Here is a 23238-nt window from a genome sequence, read left to right as displayed (position 1 = left end):
GTACCTGGCTCCACCAGGGGTAGGCGCATCACAAATGGTGGGATGTATGAATGAATGGATGAGTCCTTAATTAAAGGGCAGCATTGCAGAGACTACTTATTCACACAGTGACTGAATAGACGAGGTATCAAGGGGAAGCTAGAGTCCCCCAAACCCCCTGCAGGAACTTCAGCATCTCCTTGTTAGAATTCTCTCCTAGGACTTCTTATACTTCTGAGTTTGACCACTCAATTTTTTTAAACTCACACACATGGTTTATTTTTTCCTACAAACAGAAGGCTGAATTGACTCAGTTTTTCATTTCACTTGCTTTCTGTATATCTGGTGGGCGGGGCTGTACACGGCTTTAGAGAAGGTGGAGAGAAGGTTCTGGGCTTCTCAGAAGCAACCAGCCCATTGTTTACCCAAGGCCACAAAGCCTGGAATCCTAGCATCCTCCTTTGGAGATGTTGCCATGGAAACCATGCTTGGGCTATGCTTAGAGAAGGGCAACTTCTAGCACAATCCTGAAAGAATGTAGTGCCAGAGGTAGGAACCTGCAGACAAGTCATCAGAAAGAAGAAGCAGAAAGACTGCTTCTCTACAACTAGAGCATACATCTTCCTCTTTCCTCCTCTTGCCCCTGCTTCCCCAGGCATCCCTGTGGGAAACGTGCCAGCCATTTAACGACATGAAGCACAGACCTCCCCTGGCCTGAGTGATGGATTTAACAGGCATTTGCCTTGAAAGGCTGTAATGTTAATTGCACCCTGTCATGTCAGCAGAGGAAATGAGACAAGGTGGAGGGGCTGAGAAGGTATTTTGCACAGAGCAATGACTTTGATGCACTGTGCCATGTGGATGGATGGTGATGGGGTGTAACCAGGACAAGAAAGAAATGCTGCTGCTTCTCTGGACAGGGAGACGATGTCCACCCCAGCCATCCCCGACACTTCTGGTTGGGTCGTTAAGGCAGGAGCCACTGGAGTTGACCCCTTTTTGTTTATTTTTTTTAACTTTTTCTTTTATACTGGAGTATAGTCAATTAACAATGTTGTGATAGTTTCGGGTGGACAGTAAATGGACTCAGACACACATATACATGTGTCCATTCTCTCCCAACCCCACCCCCCAATCCAGGCTGCTGCATAACATTGAGCAGAGTTCCCTGTGCTACACAGTAGACCTTGTTGGTTATCCATTTTAAATGTAGCAGCGACACCTTTGCTTTTAATGCTATCTCCTTATCCGCTTCCATGCCACCTACTAGGTGTGAGACCTAGGGACACTGCCTGATCTAAGTCTCTGTTTCCTTCTATAACATCTGCTGCATAAGGTACTTGAAATTTAGAAATGTGGTGATATGTAGGCACATGTGTACGTGTGCTAAGTCTCTTCAGTCGTGTCTGACTCTTTGTGGCCCTATGGACTGTAGCCTGCCAGGCTCCTCTGTCCATGGGATTCTCTAGGCAAGAATACTGGAGTAGGTTGCCATGCCCTCCTCCAGATCTTCCTGACCCAGGGATCGAACCCTCATCTCTTACATCTCCTGCATGGCAGGCAGATTCTTTACCACCAGTGCCTCCTGGGAAGCCTGATATATGGGTGGTCCTCACCATACCTCTGTCTGTTTATACAGCACATGCTCAAGCATAAATTAGAATCTATTGGCAGGATGCAGGGCTGTCTCACAGGACATCAGGAGGGAAACACACCCAGGTCCCTTAAGGGCCTGGATCCAGAACTGGGACCAAATGGCCTCTTGTCTCTTGCATTTGATCCTCTCTCTGCTCATCAGCTTGCCCTACCTCTCTGTGTGCAGGAAAGAAATAGTCATGCCAGCATCAACTCCACGTAGGCTTCCAACTGGTAAGCTCAAAAGGAACTAGAAGAGTCTCTGCACCAGTCCCCTGTTCCAGGAAGATGGTCTCATTCACCCACACTCATCAGAGGTCTCCCCTACAGTCAAAGGCCTAGGGTCACCCCTCTCCTTTTGGCAGCAGGACAGGGGGCGGGTGGAATCTCAGACAAGGAAGCACTGAAGGTACCTGAAGTATTTTTCAAGGCTCCCTCAGTGGAATTCTCCCAAAATCTTTGGGCAGATGACTCAACAGGAGGTTGCGGTCCAGACTTTCTCCTAATAAATACCCTGGCCTTGATAAGACAGGCTGCAAGATCCTGGGAGAAACAGAGGGGCCCCATCTGCGCCTATCACGTGGCCACATCATCCATATGCAAAAAGAGGCAGACAAAGCCGAACTCGGGAACTTCCTTCCTGCTAGTCTAACGTTGGGTACAGAAATCCAGATCTTACAAATGCGTCCAGATTTTAGCATCTGGAATACTGAGAACTTCCCTGACACTCTAAGGAAACGGTGATGATGTAAAATACAATCTGACATCAAGTATTTCAGACAGAGTCATATGCTGGGAGAAAGAAACATTATTTTATTATACTGGATCTTTTCCCAGAAAGTTAAAAACCATTCTCCATTGCTGAGCTTAATAAGATTCATCTTTTTTAGAGTCACTTGCATTTTCAGGCAATTGTTTTAAAATAATTTTATTTATTCATTTATGGCTGTGCTAGGTCTTCGTTGCAGAGCACGGGCTCCAGGGCACGTGGGCTTCTGTAGTTGCGGCACATAGACTCAGTAGTTGCAATTCCCGCACCCTGGAGCACAGGCTCAATATTGTGGCACATGGGCTTAGTTGCTCCTCAGCATGTGGGATCTTCCTGGATCAGGGATTGAACCTATGTCTTCTGCATTGACACGCAGACTCTACCACTGAGCCACCAGGGAAGCCCTTCGGGCGATTTTCTGTCTGTGTTATTATGCCAGCCTCAGAAGGCAGTCAGATATAAATCTATTATATTTAAATTATTAATGACGTCACTCAAATGCTCCTATTCTTATTTTTTTCTGTACTTGATAAAATATTCTCAGAGAAATGTTGTTTTTCTTTTCCCTTATATTTCCTCTGATTTTTTTTTTTTTGCTTTATGTATCTTTGTTTCTTTGTTGTTAGGTGTGTAATGGTTTATGATGTCTATCTTCTTTGTGAATTGTCCCTTTTATCATTAAAAATATTCATCTTTGTTTCATTTAAAAGAAATAAATAAAATTTTTTTAAAGGCAGTCAGGAGGATCAGTCAGTCTTATATTCAGAATCCTATAGGGGAGTCATTCATGTAGTCATTCATTCACTTGACAAATATTTATCAAGTGCCTGTTAGGAGGGTGACGGTGTATCAAGCACTGGATAAAATGATGCGCAACAGCAGGCAAAATCTCCAGTCTCACAGAGTCTACATCTGGTGGTGAAACAGGCAGTGTGAAAACCACACAAGTTTTGTCTCATTGCACCTGTGACGGGTGTTCCATGCGACAGAAAACCTGTGTTAGAAGAGGGAGGTCTGTCCCGCTCAGGGAGTCAGTTTCTGTGCCAAGTGATGCTTGAGCAGAGTGATGAATCCCGAGTAGATGTTCCCAGAAATCGAGGTGAGGAAGAAGGATTCTAAGTGGAGGAAAGTGCATGGCCAGTGAGTGGAGTGGGGAGGGAAGGCTGTGGTGGCAGGGAACCAGTTAGAGTTTTATCTGTTCTGGAAGCAGGAAGGTAATGTGAGGAGATCTATATGTTGAAGAGGTCCCTCTAGCTCTTGTCCCATTTGCAGTCATTTAGGTGAGGAAAAAGGTAGCCTGGGGCTTCCCTGGTAGCGTAGTGGTAAAGAATCCACCTGCCAATGCAGGAGACATGGTTTGATCCCTGGTCTGGGAGGATCCCACACGTGGCAGAGCAACTAGCCTGTGTACCACAACTATTAAGCCTGTGCTCTAAAGCCTGGGAGCCATAACTACTGAAGCTCCTGGGCCAAGAGCCTGTGTCCCACAAGAGAAGCCACCACAATGAGAAGAAGCCACCACAATGAGAAGCCACCACCGCAACCAGAGAGTGGCCCCCGCTTGCTGCAACTAGGAAAAGCCCAAGCAGCAACAAAGACACATCACAGCCAAAAATAAGTAAGTAAATATATAAATAAATAAATAAAAATTTTAAAGGTAGCCTGAACTAAGCTCTTATTGTATTTGGTGGTGGTGATGGTGGCAGTGGAGAGAACTGGATGGACTTAAAAAATATTTTGGCTAAGAGGATAAGGCAGAGGAGTGATGAAAGCTAACCATGAGAGCTCTGGCTTGCCCAGAAGGATGAGACCGAGATGGGGACTGCTGGAAGAGGACCAGGATTTGGTGTTAAGCATATAAATTCCTCCACTTCTATAAGTCTTTCTTTGTCTAATCTAGGCTAGATTTATCTCAAAGAGGGATTAGCATTTGCACAGAGCATTGAATAAAGGGGTTAATCAATCTTATTTGACTTTGAGGGATCAGCAGTACCTAGCTGTCAGCTGGGTTACATATTTTATGAAAAGAGAGCAACAGATGGCAAATAAGCATGTGAGCAGATGCAAAACATCGTATGTCATTAGTCAGTTAAATCCACAATGACATACCAGGACACACCTATTAGAATGGCAAACATCCAAACACCTGACAATAGCAAATGTTGACAGAGCAGCAGGAACTCTCTTTCACTGCTGGTGGGAATACAGAATGGTACAGCCAACTTGAGAGACAGTTTGGCAGTTTCTTACAAAATTAAACATTCTCTTACCATACTGTCCAGCAATGGTGCTCCTTGGTATTTATACCCAAGTGAATTTAAAACTTGTGTACACACAAAAACCTGCACACGGATATATATATATATATATAGCAGCTTTATTCACAATTGCCAGATCTTGGAAACTACCAAGATGTTGTGCAGTGGGTGAATGGATAAATAAACTGTAGTACATCCAGGCAATGGAAAGTTATTTGGTGCTAAAAAGAGATGAGTTATTCAGCCATGAAAAGACCTGGAGGAAACTCAAGTGCATATTACTAAGTGAAAGAAGCCAACCTGAAAGATTTCATATCATATGATTCCAACTATATGACATTCTAGAAAAGGCATAATTAAGACAGTAAAATGTCTAGTTGCTAGGGATTGAGCCATCAGTGGTAGGGGGTGGGGGAAATGGGAGGAGAGAAAACAGTGATGAACATGTGGAGCACAGGCAATTTTTCAGGCACTGAAACTAGTCTGTTTAATACTGCGGTGGTGGATACAGACCATTATATTTTTGTCCAAACCCACAGAATTTCTTGCACAACACTAACAGTGGAACTTGATATAAACAAGGAACTTTAGTTAATCGTAGTCTATCAGCATTGTTTAATTAATTGTTATAAATATACAATACCAACAAAGACATTAGTAACAGAAGAAACTGTAGGAGAGAGGAGTATTAAATGAGAACTTTCTGTACTAGCTGCTCGATTTTTCTGTGACTCTAAAATTGCTAAAACATAAAACATGTTAGTTGAAAAAAAAGAGAGCAAATATATGTAGACAATGTTTATTTCTGTGATGAAACTATAAGTGACATCTTTTCTATCTGACTACAATCCCATAATTTCAATATAAGGCTTTATTATATATTTTTAAATTGTTAATTACACAACTGATACATAAATACTTCCTTACCGAAAATATTTGAAACACTACAAAAATATTCATTGTGAATCCCATTCTATCTAAAGTGGTGCGTGCGTGTGACCTAAGTTGCTTCGGTTGTGTTTGACTCTTTGTGACCCTATGGACTGTAGCCAGCCAGGCTTCTCCATCCATGGGATTCTCCAGGCAAGAATACTGGAGTGGTAACCATAGACAATTTGGTGAGACTCCTCCTGGGTAGTTTCTGCACCTTCTCTGGATGTATATGCGTCAACACGCAGTTGTGGTAGCTGGAAATGTATCCATCTAGAAACCTTTGCTAAAAGTGACTTAAACAAATAAGGGTTTGATCTGACTCACAGTCCCTGGTGGCTCAATCGGTAAAGAATCTGCCTACAATGCAGGAGACTCAGATTCAATCCCTTAGTTGGGAAGATCCCCTGGAGTAGGAAATGGCAACCCACTCCAGTATTCTTGCCTGGGAAACCCCATGGACAGAGAAGCCTGGCGGGCTGCAGCCTTCGGGGTCGCAAGAGTTGGACACGACTTAGCGACTAAACCACCAAGAATTCTGGACACAGTCAGCCATAGTCAGCTTCCCAGAAGCCCGGTGACATTAGGCAGCACTACTGTCGGTGATTCTCTGGAGCTTTCATTCATGCTTTTGACCTCATGGCTGCAACGTGCCTGTACCCTTCTAGTAGTCCACCTGCCACACCTCTGTGTTCAAGATGGGAAGAAGAGGAGAGGAGTGCTGTATCCGACCTTTTTATCAGGAAAGCAAAGATTTCCAGAAATCTACCAACAGGCTTCCATGTATGTTTCACTTGTCAAATGGGTCCCATGCCACCTGTAGATGCAACGGAAGACAGAAAGGCAAATATTTAACTGTTCCAACCACCCAAGGAGATGGCACCAAGGAGGTAGTTGGACAGTTAGTTGCTTTGGGGTTTATCAACAGCATTTCTGAAAAAATACCTAATTTTTAAGTTTGTGTATGTTTTGTGTTTTTAACTCATTTGTGGATTTTTTTTTTTCCTTTGGCCACTTCACACAGCATATGGGATGTAGTTCCCTGACCAGGGATTGAACCTGTGGCCCTTACATTGGAAAGGCAGCCTTGGACTACCAGGGAAGTCCCTGTATATGTTTTCAGTGAACAATATTGTATGTCTTAGAGGCTGTCTGTCAATCATTTCATATCATATTTAAAAATTGTGTGTGATATCTCATAGTATAAATAGATGATATTTTATGGTTTCACACTGGTGAACATTTAGATTGTTCTTAAATTTCCCCTGATTTCAAAATAATGCTGCAGCAAACTCCTTGTACAAGTTTCTTTGAGCACATGCAAAAATATTGTTCTAGGATAGTAACAAGTGCAATTGTTTGTCAAAGGATAAGTGCTTTTAAAAAATAATTTTCAGTTTAGTTCAGTCGCTCTGTTGTGTCCGACTCTTTGTGACCCCATGAACTGTAGCACACCAGGCCTCCCTGTCCTTCATCTCCCTGAGCTTGCTCAAACTCATACCCATCAAGTCAGTGATGCCATCCAACCATCTCATCCTCTGTCATCCCCTTCTCCTCCAGTCTTCCATCTTTCCCAGCATCAGGGTCTTTTCTGATGAGTCAGTTCTTCGCATCAGGTGGCCAAAGTATTGGAGCTTCAGCATCAGTCCTTCCAATGAATATTCAGGATTGATTTCCTTTAGAATTGATTGATTTGATCTCCTAGTAGTCCAAGGGACTCTTAAGAGCTCTCAAGAGCCTTCTTTAATACCACAATTTGAAAGCATCAGTTCTTCAGCACTCAGCCTTCTTTATGTCCCAACTCTTACATGCATACATGACTACTGGAAAAACCGTAGCTTTGACTAGATGGACCTTTGTAGGCAAAATGATTTCTCTGCTTTTTAAAACACTGTCTAGGTTTGTCACAGTTTTACTTCCAAGGAACAAGCGTCTTTTAATTTTATTTATTTATTTATTTTTGTCTGTGCTGGGTCTTGGTTTCTATGAGGGTTTTATTCTTCTAGTTGCAGCAAATGGGGGCCATTATCTAGCTGAGGTGCACGGGCTTCTCATTGCAGTGGTTTCTTTTGTTGTGGAGCTCAGGCTTTAAGCACTTGGGCTTCAGTGGTTGTGGCACATGGGCTCAGAAGTTGTGGGCCCCAGCGTCTAGAGCACAGGCTGAATAGTTGTGGCACATGAGCTTAGCTGCTCAGCAGCATCTGGGCTTTTCCTGGATCAGGGATCAAACCCAGGTCTTATGCATTGGCAGGTGGATTCTTCACCACTGAGCCACCAAGGAAGTCCAAAAGTAAGTCCTTTTGAAACTGACAGATTCTGCTGAATTGTCCTCAAAATGGGACAACTTATATCCCTACCAGCCCTGGATATGAGTGTCTATTTCCCACATCCCTACAAACACTGGAAATTCTAAATATTATCCAAATAAGGAACAAAAATATCACAGTTTTATTTTTTTAATATAAATTTATTTATTTTAATTGGAGGTTAGTTACTTTACAATATTGTATTGGTTTTGCCATATATCAACATGAATCTGCCACAGGTATACCCATGTTCCCCATCCCGAACCCCCCTCCCTCCTCCCTCCTCGTACCATCCCTCTGGGTCATCCCAGTGCACCAGCCCCGAGCATCCTGTATCATGCATCGAACTTGGACTGGCGATTCATTTCATATATGATATTATACATGTTTCAATGCCATTCTCCCAAATTATCCAACCCTCTCCCTCTCCCACAGAGTCCAAAAGACTGTTCTATACATCTGTGTCTCTTTTGCTGTCTTGCATACATTCGTTACCATCTTTCTAAATTCCATATATATGCGTTAGTATACTGTATTGGTGTTTTTCTTTCTGGCTTACTTCACTCCATATAATAGGCTCCAGTTTCATCCACCTCATTAGAACCGATTCAAATGTATTCTTTTTAACGGCTGAGTAACACTCCATTGTGTATATGTGCCACAGCTTTCTTATCCATTCATCTGCTGATGGACATCTAGGTTGCTTCCATGTCCTGGCTGTTATAAACAGTGCTGCGATGAACACTGGGGTACACGTGTCTCTTTTAATTCTGGTTTCCTCGGTGTGTATGCCCAGCAGTGGGATTGCTGGGTCATAAGGCAGTTCTGTTTACAGTTTTTTTAAGGAATCTCACACTGTTCTCCATAGTGGCTGTACTAGTTTGCATTCCCACCAACAGTGTAAGAGGGTTCCCTTTTCTCCACACCCTCTGCAGCATTTATTGCTTGTAGAGTTTTGGATAGCAGCCATTCTGACTGGCGTGAAATGGTACCTCATTGTGGTTTTGATTTGCATTTCTCTGATACTGAATGATGTTAAGCATCTTTTCATGTGTTTGTTAGCCATCTGTATGTCTTCTTTGGAGAAAAGTCTATTTAGTTCTTTGGCCCATTTTTTGATTGGGTCGTTTATTTTTCTGGAATTGAGCTGCAGGAGTTGCTTGTATATTTTTATCTATTGGATTATGAGGTTTCAATGGATTCTCTAAGATGTTTATAGGAGATATTTTTAGTAACTGCAGAGAATTTTCTCTTTAACATTTGAAACTTTTATTTAGATTAGCCTTTCTTTTGGTTTTGGGGGACTTTTCAAAAGTCCTTTTCAGTTAAATATTTAGTTCACTTATGTTCTGTTTACTATTTTCTAATATGTGCATTCGAGTCTATACATGTACTCTGGCTACAGCTTTGCATTCATCCATGGATTTTAGTATATGATGATCTTGGTGACTGCATTTCTAAATAACTTATTTTTTTCAGTGTTTTTTAAATTGAAAGAAGGAAGATCTTACTCCTTGTATATCTTATTCATTTGTTATTTTCCATATTGTTACTTTAGACACTTCAAAATTACACAGAATAGTAAAAAATTCAAGCAAATATTTCCTACATGAGGCTATATGTAAAAATTCCCAGACCTAGTTCTAACTCTTCCCCAGAGGTAATCACCAACAGAAGCTTTTGATTCTTTCCTAAATTACCTTATGAATTTCATTTTATAGTTTCTTTTGCAGTCATTTTTATTATTGTGGCCACCCCACATTTTTGAAATAGAGATTTTGTGTGTGTGTGAGACTTGGTAGCTAATTTTTATTCATGTACCTTATGTACGTAAGCACTTCCCTAGTAGCTCAGCTGGCAGAATCCGCCTGCAATGCAGTAGATCCCAATTTGATTCCTAGGTCAGGAAGATCCCCTGGAGAAAAGATAGGCTACCTACTCCAGTATCCTTGGGTTCCCTGGTGGCTCAGCTGGTAAAGAATCTGACTGCAATGAGGGAGACCAGAGTTCTATCCTTGGGTTGGGAAGATGACCTGAAGAAGGGAACAGCTACCCACTCCAGTATTCTGGCCTGGAGAATTCCATGGAGTGTATAGTCCATGGGGTCGCAAAGAGACACGATTGGGTGACTTTCACTTTAAGTGTGTAAAAATAATGTTTAAAAAGAATAATTTTTCTTTATTGAGTATAAAATTCTACATATAGTTATTTGTGAAATGTCTTCATTTATTCAAATCCTCTGTGTCCTCACCACTTGATTTTTGTTTATTTCAGATACTTTCAATATCTGAAAGAGGTGAATTTTTAAATCTCCTACTACAATTAATTATCATTATCAAGTACCTGGTCCTGGGGTGATTAGGGCAGGCAGACAGTGGCCCACAATGTGTAAACAGATAAAGGAGGTGGTTGGGGTATGGACTCTGGGTTGGTTGGATTGCTTATGAAAGGAGCATTTGCAGGCAAGACTTTATGAGATGCAGGTTTCATCCCTGGGTGGAGAAGATCCCCTGGAGTAGGAAATGGCAACCCACTCCTGTATTCTTGCCTGGAGAATCCCATGGACAGAGGAGCCTAGCAGGCTACAGTCCATGGGGTTGAACAGAGCTGGACATGATTGAAGCAACTTAGCAGCAGCAGCAGGAATTGCCTAGACTTGGAAGGGACAGTATCTCCAAGATCAGCAAAGGCATTGATGTCAAAGCATCAGAAAACACAGGAAATAAAAAGACGTGATGAATACAAAAGTCTCAGCTCAAAGTGGGAACTGAGAATCAGGATTCAGTACCAAGATCAAGGTGCTGACAAATTGGACAATAAGAAACGGTTGCATGTCCTCTCTAAAGAGGACCTTAGGTCTTACTGTACAGCACAGGGAACTCTGCTCAATGTTATGTGGCAGCCTGGATGGGAGGGAGTTTGGGGGAGAATGGATACATGTTGTATGTGTGGCTGAGTCCCTTTGCTGTCCATCTGAAACTATCACAACATTGTTAATTGGCCATACTCCAGTATAAAAGAAAAAGTTAAAAAAGAATGATGGTAAATGAACCAGAGGAAACAGAAAAAATAATAAAGAGGAGGACCTTAGGGATGCTTTCAAAAGGCTGCTTATTAATAGGGTAACTCTAGCCTGTATGGGGGCTTCCTTGGTGGCTCAGTGGTTAAAGAACCCACCCGAAATGCAGGAGACTCGGGTTCTATTTCTGGATTGGGAAGATCTCCTGGAGGAGGGCATGGAAACCCATTCCAGTATCCTTGCCTGGACAATCCCATAGAAACAGGAGGCTGGTGGGCTACAATCCCTGGGGATGCAAAGAGTCAGATACACTGAAGCAACCGAGCACGCATGCACAGCATTCTGTCCAACCTCTAACCTTTCAAAGGAAATTCCTGACGTCACCTAGAAACAGAAAATTATGTCCCAGCTGGAACATCGTACGTCTCACTTTCCCCTTGGCTCACACAACACAAAAATAAGAGCAAGTGACTGTCCACAGGATTTTGTAAATTAGTGAATTTACAGGAAAGATTTTTACAAGGATACAACCTTTATGTGACCTTTAACTGTTACATTTAGCACTTCATCTCCATTCCAATGAACAAAACAATGATCATCTTAACTACTCCAGATAAACCCAGACCTAACTCAGACTGCTGCTTGGTGTACAAAGCAGTCTGGTTTCTGTGAGGTCGTAGACAGAACCACCTCCACTGCCAATGAACCGAGGACAAGGCAGACAGGACGGGAAGCTGCCAGGCTTGCAGACAGGCACACAGACAGGATGCCAACATACAAATCAACTAGAGTGGGCTGGCCACATCCCCTGGGATTGCCAACTCTGCCAAATCCAGCTGAGACTTTACACAGAGACCATGGGTGACAGGAAGCCCAGCCAGCCTAGAGCCAACCTGTCTGGTCTAATGAAAAGCACTTTGGCTGGTGGTGCTAGAGGCAACAAGGACAATCATCTGCAATGGCTGAGAAAGTCCCTCATCCCTTCTCTCTGCAGTCTTGGCAGCTGTACTTGTTCCAGAACAAAGAAATGCTGGAGCAGCAGGACAGCGAATACCCAGAGTTCATAATTCATACAGGGCAGGAGAAAGAAGAGCTCAGTGAGGTCCTTCTCTGCTTCCCATCAGGGACAGAGGCAACAAAGCCAGCAGCTAGGCATCCTCGCCTATGTTTGTAACCATCAAACATTTACACAGCCCCTCCAAGCCAGGCACTGGGCAAGGCACTGTGGGCCTTGCAAAGAATAAACTCCAAGCTCTGTTCTTTGAAAACTCATGGACCAGAAAAGGGATTAGATTAGCACCCAAGGCTGGAACAGACAGAGAAATAGAGTCAGAAATGGCCTCATAGGGCTTCCCTGGTGGCTCAGTGGTAAAGAATCCACCTGTCAAGGCAGGAGACACAGATTCAGTTCCTGGTATGGAAGATGCCACATGCTGCGGAGCAACCAAACCGTGTGAGCCACAACTATTGAGCCTGTACTCTAGAGCCTGGGAGCCGCAACTTCTGAAGCCCGCATGCCCTAGAGTCTGTGCTCCACAAGAGAAGCCACCGCACACCACTGGAGAGCAGCCCCTGCCCGCGGCACCTGCAGAAAAGCCCAAGCACCAGTGAAGACCCACCACAGCCAAAAATAAAATAATTTTTTTTTAAAAGAAAAGAAATGTTAAAAAAAAAAAAAAAAGAAACAAACAAACAGCCTCATGGGGAAACAAGGAGACCCCCCACCCCAAACCAGCAGCCATCTACTGCTGGTGGAACCACACTGTGCTGGGAGCAGGAATAAACACCCTCTCCACCCTCAGGAACTGAGCCTAGTCAGAGGATGAGATGTTTGGTTGGCATCACCGACTCAGTGAACATGAGTTTGACCAAATTCTAAGAGATGGTGAAGGACAGGGGAGGCTGGCGTGCTTCAGTCCATGGGGTTGCAAAGAGTCGGACACTGAGTGACTGAACACCAACCACAAGGGGAGCTAAGGCAGGAATGCATGCAAACACCTCCCTACTGGGGCTGTAGGGAGAGTACCAGCAGCATGTGCTGTGCACAGAAAGAGCATAATGGAGCACTTGACGTGGGTTTTAAAGCATAGGAAGGATATCAACAGAGCAAGCAGAAGAGAGCATCTGTCTTCTGGCCAGAGGGAGCAGAGGCCGGGAGACAAGAATTCTCAGGGAATGCCCAGGTGAGGTCAACAGAGAGAGCGGGTGAGAGGGCCTTGAAAGCCAGGGTGGAGAGGACAGATCTAGTCAACTGACCCAGCAGGTATTTTTTTTTAATTGTGGTGAAAAGCACATAAAATGTATCATCTTAACCACCTTTAAGGACACGGTTTGGTAGTGGGAAGTACATTCACATTGTTGTGATACAAGGGTCTCCAGAATTTTTTCAGCCTGTGAATCTGAAACTCTGTAGCCATTAAACAACTCCCCTTTGCTCCCCTCTCCCCACTCCAGTTAACTCCCATTCTATCGTCTATCTATATCTGACCACTCTAGGTACCTCATTTAAGTGGAATCATATAGCAAAAGGCTTATTTCACTTAACTGTATCCTCAAGTTTCATCCATGTTATAACACATGACAAGATTTCCTCTTAAGGCTGAATATTATTCCCTTGTGTTTATACACCACTTTGTTTAGTGTGGCACGTGGGATCTTCAGCTGTGGCATGTGAACTCTTAGTTGCGGCTTGTGGGATCTAGTTCCCAGACCAGGGATAGAACCCAGGCCGCCTGCATTGACAGCATGGCATCTTAGCCACTGAACCATCAGGGAAGCCCCTATTCTCCTCTTCTTTTACTCAGAACTCATCAGCAAAAGTCTGTCTTCTTCACTCAATACCAATAATCTATGTCTACAAAGGAGGTTTCCAGCACACCTGCATTCATAGCAGTCTTAATTATAATAGTCAAAAGATGGAGCAATGCAAATATCCATCAACAGATGGATGGATAAACAAAGTGTGATGTAGACACAGGATGAAATACTCTTCACCCTTACAAAGGAAGGAAAAGCTGATACACGCTACAATAAGGATAAACTTTAAAGACATTACGCTAAGTAAAATAAGCCAGTCACAAAAAGACAAATATTGCACGATTCCACTTACATGAGGTACCTAGAATTCAGAAAGACAGAAAGTAGAATACTAGTTACCAGGAGCTGTGGGAAGGGAAAATGAGAGTTATAAGAATGGATACAGGAACTTAACTGGTGGTCCAGCGGCTAAGACTCCACTCTCCCAACGCAAGGGTCGCAAGTTTGATCCCTGGTCAGGGAACCAGATCCTGCATGCGGCAACTAAGACCCAGTGCGGCCAAATAAATAAAAATTTTTTTTAATTAAAAAAGAAAAGAATGGGTACAGAGCTTCAGTTGGGGATGATGAAAAATTTCTGAAGATAAATGGTGATGGTTGCAACATATTATGGATGTATGTACTACCACTGAACCATATACTTAAAATGACTAAAATGATACATTTATGTTATGTATATTTTATCACTAAACATACATTTTTTTAAAAAAGTTTCCACACTGCCAGTAGGAAAGCTAGCAAACAAACCTCTTCCCCACCTTGAACTCAGTCTCATCATCTTTAATAAGCAGGCTGACTAGAGGCTTCTGGGTCTGCAGTCTAATGTTTCCATGGTAACCAGAAGAAGCAGATGCCTGGTGAGCAGGCTCTCACCATCAAATCAACAGGGCCCTCCCTATTGGTCTCCCTCCCACCCGCTCCATTCTCTAAGTTGCTATACACAGAGCTAAAAATCTATCAATGTGCCTCTCTCTGCATCTCACACCACCACTCAGGCATTCTGCACAGTTATTCCAGCTTCAGCAATGCTGTAGTTAATTCCCACTTGTTCTTCCCTCCATTCTAGAACATCTTCTCCTCCTCATGCCCCACTCCCCCAGCTTGTTCATTTACTAGCCCTTCCTTCACCTTCAAATTCTTCGGGGCTAACTACAATGTTGCTTCCTCCAGGAAGTCTTCCTTTTCTGACTGCCCAGAGGACGTCACATCCTTTGTTTCATGTCCCCATGGCTCCCTGCCTCCTCCCAAGGGAAGACATTCATGGAACAAACCACAGTGAGGGTGAGAAAATCAGGAAGTGGGAGAGGGGAGAGTCATTCCAGAGGTCTTTTATCTAACTTAGAGAGAAGCTTGTGAGTATTATGGACTTTGGAATCAGAACCCAACAGACTGGAAACCCCAGATCTCATTCTCAGGTGCGGTGTGACCATAACCAAATTACTTAACTGCTTCCAGACTCTGTTTCCTCTTCCGTAAAGCTGAGATAAAGTTTCTTAACTCTCCATGGTGTTGAAAAGTTGATGAGAAGTGATATAGCCGAATAGCTCTTGACTTGGGTAACTCCCCAGCAGTCAAATGTCCTCACCCCTGCTTACCTAATACCTGGATTCCTGCCTGCACTCTGCTTCCTCCCCAGCTCATTTCCCAGGTTGCAGCCAGAGCATCTTTCTAAATGGCACCTATGATAACCTGCTTGCCTCTGGTCATTCATTCTCCACTGACTCTGGGATAAAATCTACAGTCATAGTTGGTTCTCTGCTATGCTCTCTTGCCTTATGTCTCTCTACTGCCCCCTATGGCCTGAGTTCCAGCCACACAGAATCTCAGTCCAGGCTCCTTCCTGCCTGTAGTCTTTGCACCCATGAGTGTGAAACATCATCCACAATCCCACGCTTTGCCTGACAACAGGTATTTGTCCTTTGGCACTACCCTGTGCCCCACACAACCCTGTGATTTTCATCTTCCTGCCCTTTATTGCATTCTTGTGTGCATTACAATTTTTTAAAAACTGGCTTTACCAGTTTTATTAATGTATAGTTGGCATGCAATAGACAGCACATATTTAAGTATGTGATTTGATTAGCTCTGACATGTACACACCTATGAAAGAATCACCACAATCAAGATAACAAATTTATCTATCAGCCTTTCAGATTTCTTTGTTGTCCTCTATTGTCCTTCCTCCTGCCCTCTCCAAACCTTCTCTCATTTGCAGGCAACCACTGACTGACTGGGGCTTCCCTGTTGGCTCAGACAGTAAAGAATCTGCCTGCAATGCAGGAGACCAGGTTCAATCCCTGGGTCAGCAAGGTCCCCTGGGGAAAGGAATGGCAACCCACTCCAGTATTCTTGCCTGAAGAATTCCATGGACAGATGAGGCTGGTGGGTTACCATCCATAAGGTCACAAAGAGTCAGACACATTTGAAGCAACTGACTGAGTGAAGATTTACCATTTTAACTGTTTTTAAGTAAATAGTTCAGTAGGCATTAAATACATTCACGTTGTTTTACAATCACCACCATCCACCTCCAGAACTTTTGTCATCATCCCAGACTGAAACTCTGTACCATTAAAAACTAATTCCTCATTTCTCCCCACTCCTTCCAGCCCCATGGAAACCAATATTCTGCTTTCTGTCTCTATGAAATTGACTACCCTAGGTACCTCAAATGAATCATACATTTCCTTTCGTCACTGGCTCATTTCACTTAGTGTAATGTCTTCAAGTTCATCCGTGTTGAAGATGTGACAACGTTTCCCTCTTTTTAAGGCTGAATAGTATTCTTTTGTGTATATATATACCACGTTTTGCTTCTCCATTCATCCATCAGTGTACACTTGGGCTGCTTCCATCTTTTGGCTACCGTGGATAATGCTGCTATGAACAGGGGTATATAGATATCTTAGTCTCTCATTAATTGCATTTTAAAATTTTAAATATATTTTTAATTAATTGCATTTTAATGGTTACATACCATTGCCTGAAACAGTGTCTGACACATAACAAGCATTTATTAAATGTATGTGACACTGACAGCCAAATGAATGGAGTGAGTTAATCCCAAACTGCATGCCAACTCAGACAGACTTGTATCACTTGTCCTGTGGGTGCCACTCACGGCATTCTAATGCCAGGATGCCGAGTCAGTTAAGAAACTGATCTCTTTGGATCCCATCCAAGAATGAGAAAACACTCCTCCTGCTTTAATTTGTCACCTTTGCCTCTGCTTGCTGTCCCACGGGAGGCTCAGCTGCCTGAGGCCTCTGGGTCAGTCACAAGATACTCAGTGGGAGGCATAGCCGAGGCTGCTCCGAGAAATTCTTTCCTCTGAGACATCTGAGGAACCACTCACTACCTCCCTTCCCATGAAATAATAACAACATTAATAGCTAACCTTTTCCGTGCTTACCCTGGGCCAGGTGCTTTATAAGCATTATCTCATTTAATTGTTGAATAACCCTTAATTAGGTACCATGAGACTACTCATTCCACAAAACAAAACAAAACAAAAAAAGCACAGAGAAGTGCTCAAGCAAAGCCTGCTCAACCTCCCATTATGTAAATCTATGCAGGAAGATGGACCTCCATGAAGAAGCCTGTCATCAAAGCAGGGCCCACCTGGTGTGTGTCAGTCACTTAGTCGTGTCCTTGCGACCCCATGGATTGTAGTCTGCCAGGCTCCTCTGTCCATGGGATTCCCCAAGCAAGAATTACTGGAGTGGGTTGCCATTCCCTTCTCCAGGGGATCTTCCCAACCCAGGGATTGAACCTGGGTCTTCTGCACGGCAGGCAGATTCTTTACTGTATGAGCCACCAGGGAAGCCCAGGGCCCATCTGGAGAAGGAAACAAAGGTGGAGCTGGGTGACTACCACTCTTAGGAGAGAGGGTGCACGCTTATTTGCATATGGCCACATTCTGTGGTTTAGCCTGACTGTTCCATCACTCAAGCTGCTTCCTAAATCCTGGTCCCACAAAGGCAAATTTCACCTGCCCTGACCATTGTCCAGGCATTCACGAAGCCTGCCCTGCCTTTAGGGAGCCCCAGTGTCATGACATCTCTCTCTGCCAAGTCCACCACACCCCTGCACCTTCCCCTTCCCCTCCCTTTGGGGGTGCCACCCTGCCTGCCAGGCTCTTCTGTGTTGCTTCAGCTGTGCCAGGGCCCTGATCTCATTGGGAGGCTGCACCCACTCCCGTGCCACAAAAATGACCGTCCCACCCATTACTGTCTGGACGTGGGAGGAGCTATTTAAAGGCTGCACCTACCCTCAGGGAAACTAAACAGGAAGGATCCTCCCTCCTGGGATACAGGTGGAGAAACTGAGTCACGGAAGCATCTTGCCAGGGCATTCCCAACCCCTCCATGACTCAATGAGGTCACAATTCCATGAAGCCCCACCCACAATCTGTGGGACTTTAGGCAGGTACTCTGCCCTGTGCTTTATCATAGACACGGGACCTGCTGGTGCCACAAGTTTCACCCAGGGCTCATCAGTGACAGTTCTGGGATCCCACCTCTCAGACCCTGTTATGTTGAATCCTGACCCCGGCACAGATGGCAAATCAAGGCATTCTGGCTGAAGATAATCCAGATGGTTCTATATACCTGTGAGAGAGATAAAGCCACCAGATGTGTGTGTCTGTGTGTCTATCCATTCTAACGCAATCGGTACCAGCAAACTCCCTCTGCTGTGCTACATGACAATCCCTAACAAAGACTAAACAAGTTGAGACTGTTGCTGGCCAAAATCTTGGCCTTCTCTGCCCACCGAAGTCAAATAAAAAATACAAAGAGTTTGGAGGAAATAGAAAGGTGGCTTTAATTCTCAGCTGGCAAAGAGGGGAACACAGTAGGCTTATGCCTCAAGAACTGTGCCTTCCCCCTCCATGAGGAGACTAGGGGCTTATATGAGGGCTCACAGTCAGGAATCTGTGATGAGGATCAAAGGTAGTAGGATCTCGATTTTCTTCTTCTTGCACTGTTTCAAAGACACTCAGGCTGGCGTCAGTAACCCAGTCTGGTAGTTCTGTGGCCTTCTTTCAGATATTTAACTACAAGGGGAAGGGTGTTGTGAGGCTAAACACCAAGTACAGGTTGTATTTATCATAGAGTCAAAGGAAAATAGGGGAGAAGGCAATGGCAACCCACTCCAGTACTCTCGCCTGGAAAATCCCATGGACGGAGGAGCCTGGTAGGCTGCAGTCCATGGGGTCACTAAAAGTCACACGACTGAACGACTTCACTTTCACTTTTCACTTTTATGTGCCAGAGAAGGAAATGGTAACCCACTCCAGTGTTCTTGCCTGGAGAATCCCAGGGACAGGGGAGCCTGGTGGGCTGCCGTCTATGGGGTTGCACAGAGTCGGACATGACTGAAGCGACTTAGCAGCAGCAGCAGCAAAGGAAAACAGATGCCAAGTGTAGCTCATGCAGAGTTAGGAGGTACAAAAGCAAACTTGGTTATAGACATGCAGAGTTAGGAGCAGTTAAAGTAAAAAACTAGGAATGTTCAGGTCTCCTCACTGTTCTCTTTATCTACTTTGTTCTCACGAGAGGAAAAAGAGAAATTCATTCCTTTTTTTTTTTTCCCTTTTTCTGCAACAAGACCACAGTTCTAAGGGATGTGCATCTGAGAAGCAGATGACGGACTTCCCTGGTGGTCCAGTGGGTAAGACTCTGTGCTTCCACTGCAGGAGACACAGCTTCAGTCCCTGGTTGGGGAACTAAGATGGTGGGGGAGAAGGGGACAAGTCCTTTAGTTTAAAACAAAAAAGCCAGTTGGAGAAGCAAAGATGGCAGTTCAGGCCAGGTGTCTCTTCTGTTTGACTCTTAGATACCTATTCTGTTGAACTCTATTTGGCTCTTAGCTGTGTTTGTCAAGTGTCCGGCAAAGCCTCATAAGTTCACTTTCTTCCCCTTCCAGGAGGGAAAAGGACTAAGTTATCAAGTAGCGCCAGGCTGGGAACAGCTCTACTTTTAGGTACATCATAAATTTTCAAAACAGTGAGCTGCTGTCCCACCTACAGATGAGGACATGGAGGCTCAGAAAGGCTACCAGCGGGTCACGTTGGAGGCTCTGGATGGGCGGGGCCTTTCCAGCGCGCCTCCCGCTCCTCCGGTCCTGGACCCCAGCAGGCCCGTGCCCCCATCTGACCTTGCTTCCTCGGCCTGGGGAGCCCACATCTCCACTGGCCAGATATCCTGCATTTTTCAGGGCCCCAACCTTCTCCCCCCTGAGACTCACAAACCATGAGGTCACACCCCCTTCAAAACCCTCTACAGGAGACTTCCCTGGTGGTCCAAGGGGTTAAGACTTGGAATTTCCAAAGCAAGGGGCTCAGGTTCAATCCCTGGTCAGGAAATTAAGATCCCAGAAGCCCAGGCAAGGTCAAAACAAAAAGACAAAAACCTACAGCTACCCTTCTCCTGGGTCCTCCTGGTTACCTTATACTCCAGTTATACAGCCCACAAACCGCACCAATACACCGGGAGGTCCCGCTGCGGGTCACTAAGAGCGCCCACCCCTCGGCCAGCCAGCCAGCGCCGGGGACACGACCTCCCTCCCCTCCCGCTTGGGGCAGCAGCCAAGGGAGGAAAGGGCGGCGGCTGTGAGAACGGCTGGCCAGGGAAGAACCCAAAAGCCCAGAGACGTGCTGTGACCGGAAACCTCCCGGCGGCGCAGCTGTGCGCGGAGCCAAGACTGTGCGGATGACTGCAAACCCGACCCCGACCTGGCGCCCCCCGCGGGCCCCTCCCTCCCCGAGCCCCCTCCCCCAGCAGCTCAGGCTCCGTCTCCTCCTCTCCTGGACCAGTGATGATTCACCAGGGACACCGTCCTCGCCTGGACAGGGGTGGGAGAGGCCGGGATCAGGTCTCCGCCACGGCCCCAGGAAGGCGCCCCCCATCCCCGTGCCCCCTCCCCACCTAGGCCCTCCTCCCTCTTCGCACCCCGCCCCTCCTTCCCTCCCCTTCCCGCCCACCCCGTCACTCTCTCCCCTCCCCACCTGGTTCCCCTCCTCTCCTCCACCCTCCACCCAGTCCCACCCCCACCCTGCTCTCCTCTTCCCTCTCCCCTGTCTCGCCTCTTCTCCATCCTGTCCCTGTCCCCCCTATCCCCCCACCCCGCCCTTCTCCGTTTGGCTCTCTTTCCGCCCCGCCCCCGGCGCCCCGCGCGCCCGGCGGCGCAGTCTCCCCGGCTAGGAGCGTCACTGCTCGTCCCACCTCCCGCCCAGCCAATCAGTCCTCTCCTCCTTACCCGGCCTGCCCTCTCCGAGGAGACCAGAGGCTGGAGATGCACGGCGTGTGCAATAACCGGGCGAGAGGGCACTGCCAAGTGCAGAAGAAACAGGAAGGTGGCTGGGGTGGTTGGCGGGGGCGGAAGGAGTAAAGAAGTCCATCCTTCAGCCAAGATCAGCGAGCTGAAATTAGCCCCGTGTATTTAGCACTCTGTCACTTAACAAAAATGCTTTCCTTCAAATGCTCTCTCGAACCTCAGAACAACCCGGGGAGGCGGGTGTTGTCTCCTTCTCAAAGCCGGGGAAAGTACCGCGTGGGGAAATCAAGTCACTGCCCACAAGGTCCCAGGCTGGGTGGCGGAGCCCGGCTGGGTCAGACGTGGACCCAACCCGGACTCCACGTCCTCTTGCCTAGAAACCAGAGACCGCTGGAAGCACGAGTGATGTGCTAGGCCGGCCCCGTTTGAGAGCCACTTGCCTGGATTTCTCTCTTAAGAGTTTCGAGGGTGCAGGCGTGGAAAAACAGGGGGATGAGAGCAGGGATGCGAGGAGGAGCTGAGGGCGGGACAAACGTTTAGGTAGAAGTGGAGAGAAAAGGGTAGACTCTAAGGTTTGCCTTGGGATTTCTTCCGCTGCTAGCCTGGCTGATGTAAGGTGGGGGCGGGAAACTGTATTTTAAAAAGTCTTGGGAGCTGTGATGGAGCGGCAGAAACCCTAGGCAGGAGAGCTTCACTCGCCAGTGCCCCCGAGTTAGCGCAGCGCACGACGCTCCTTAACATCCCAGCGCGCGGAGATCTTACAGCGCCGCGCTCGGAAACCGCGCAACCGGGCTCAGCTAAAACAAAAGGCCTGGGATCGGGGCCCAGCGAGAATAATTCGGTCGTCTTGCGCAGCCTCTTTCACCCGCTCACTCTGCCTTACCGTTTGCGGCAGCTTCTTCCTCCCGGTATCTATCGGAGCTCACGGCCTGTACTCCAAGGCCCCCTTCCCGGCAAGGGCCCCCTTCCCCTTTGTCTACTTTCCTCCCTAGCGTTTAGCAGGATCTAAGCAGTGCTCCTCAAACACGAATGTGCCCGTGGATCCACCTGGAAAACTTGTTACAATGTTACAGGGAAGAATCTATCTGTTTTACTTTGCTTCCCCTTGCTTTTGTTCTTCAGAAGGATAGGTCTGTATACATAATGGCCTGCCTTGGGGAACCCTGCCCCTCTGCCTGAATTTAAATCTCAGTGCCTTGGGTTCGGGAGACATCCTGACCCAGTTCAGCTGTGAATGGCCACAGGACAGAAGAAATCAACACATCCCCTCGCTGAAGCTGATCATTCCGGAGATATTTGCAAGGTTAATGGTCTTTTTACTTTATTTCCTACCTCCCCACCACTTCTATATAAAGAAACTGGCATCCAGACCCCAAGGTGATTTTGAGACACTAGTCTACCATCTTCTTTGCCAGCTTTCCGAATGAAGTCACTATTCTTTGCCTCAACACCTGTCTCCTGTCTTACTGGCTTGGCATGGGGCAAGCAGAGCAAGCTTGGATTCGGTACCAACAACAAAGATACACACTCCATTGGTTCAAGGTGGATCCTCATGTTTCTAACCTGTTCCCATCTTGTGTCTTTGAATCTGTGAGCAACCCTTTAAATAGAAAGGACTTAAAGCATTAGACCATATCGTATGTATTTTAATAATAATTATATAGGCATATACCCATACACCCATTTACCCAATAACCTTATTCTGTCAATATATCTCTAAGAATAAAATAACAGTATGTAAGCATAGATATTTAAGGCTGCTTATTGCAGCATTATATGTAAATTTAGCAAAATTAAAACAGGAAAAACAGAAGAAAAAGTTTCTTTAACAAAATAACCATTTTCTCAACGAACAAGATGTTAATAAATCATGAAAAAAATTTTAAATAAAACATTAAAAATTGGAAAAAATAGATCATGTTTTTCATATTTATCTTGTTTTACTTTCTCCCACACTAGAATATAAGTTCCAGGAAGTAAAGATTTGGTTTAATTTCTTGTCTAGTCTGTCTTCAGCACCTAGAAGGGTACTTGGCACACAGTGTGGACTTGTGGTTATTCACGGAAGGGTGGAAGGAAGGAAGAAAGCAGAAGTGATAAATCCAATGTCATACAAAGTAGAATTCAAGGTGAAAACTGTAAATGGAACAAAGGAGATGACTAAAAAAATACATTTTTTGTATTTACTTTTTATATGGGAGGAAATAACAATCACAGATACTTAGATCATGAGTAGTATGATATCAA

The 23238-nt window shown here is 45.4% G+C and overlaps 1 long non-coding RNA gene across 1 annotated transcript; it reads left to right on the top strand.

Annotated features, from left to right (window-relative positions):
* Positions 1-471: 471 nt before the first annotated feature.
* Positions 472-22902, top strand: LOC147367417 (uncharacterized). The gene is made up of 2 exons (XR_015170074.1): positions 472-4001; positions 19324-22902. It is a non-coding gene; the product is annotated as an uncharacterized LOC147367417 (long non-coding RNA).
* The last annotated feature ends 336 nt before the right edge of the window (positions 22903-23238 follow it).

The sequence above is a fragment of the Bos grunniens genome, chromosome 8 (assembly GCF_055505025.1).
Source record: "Bos grunniens cultivar Pamir isolate PY7600 chromosome 8, Bosgru_T2T1.0, whole genome shotgun sequence".
Lineage (NCBI taxonomy): Eukaryota > Metazoa > Chordata > Mammalia > Artiodactyla > Bovidae > Bos > Bos grunniens.
The sequence above is the reverse complement of the archived record's forward strand: the minus strand, read 5'-3'. Positions and strand labels throughout refer to the sequence as shown.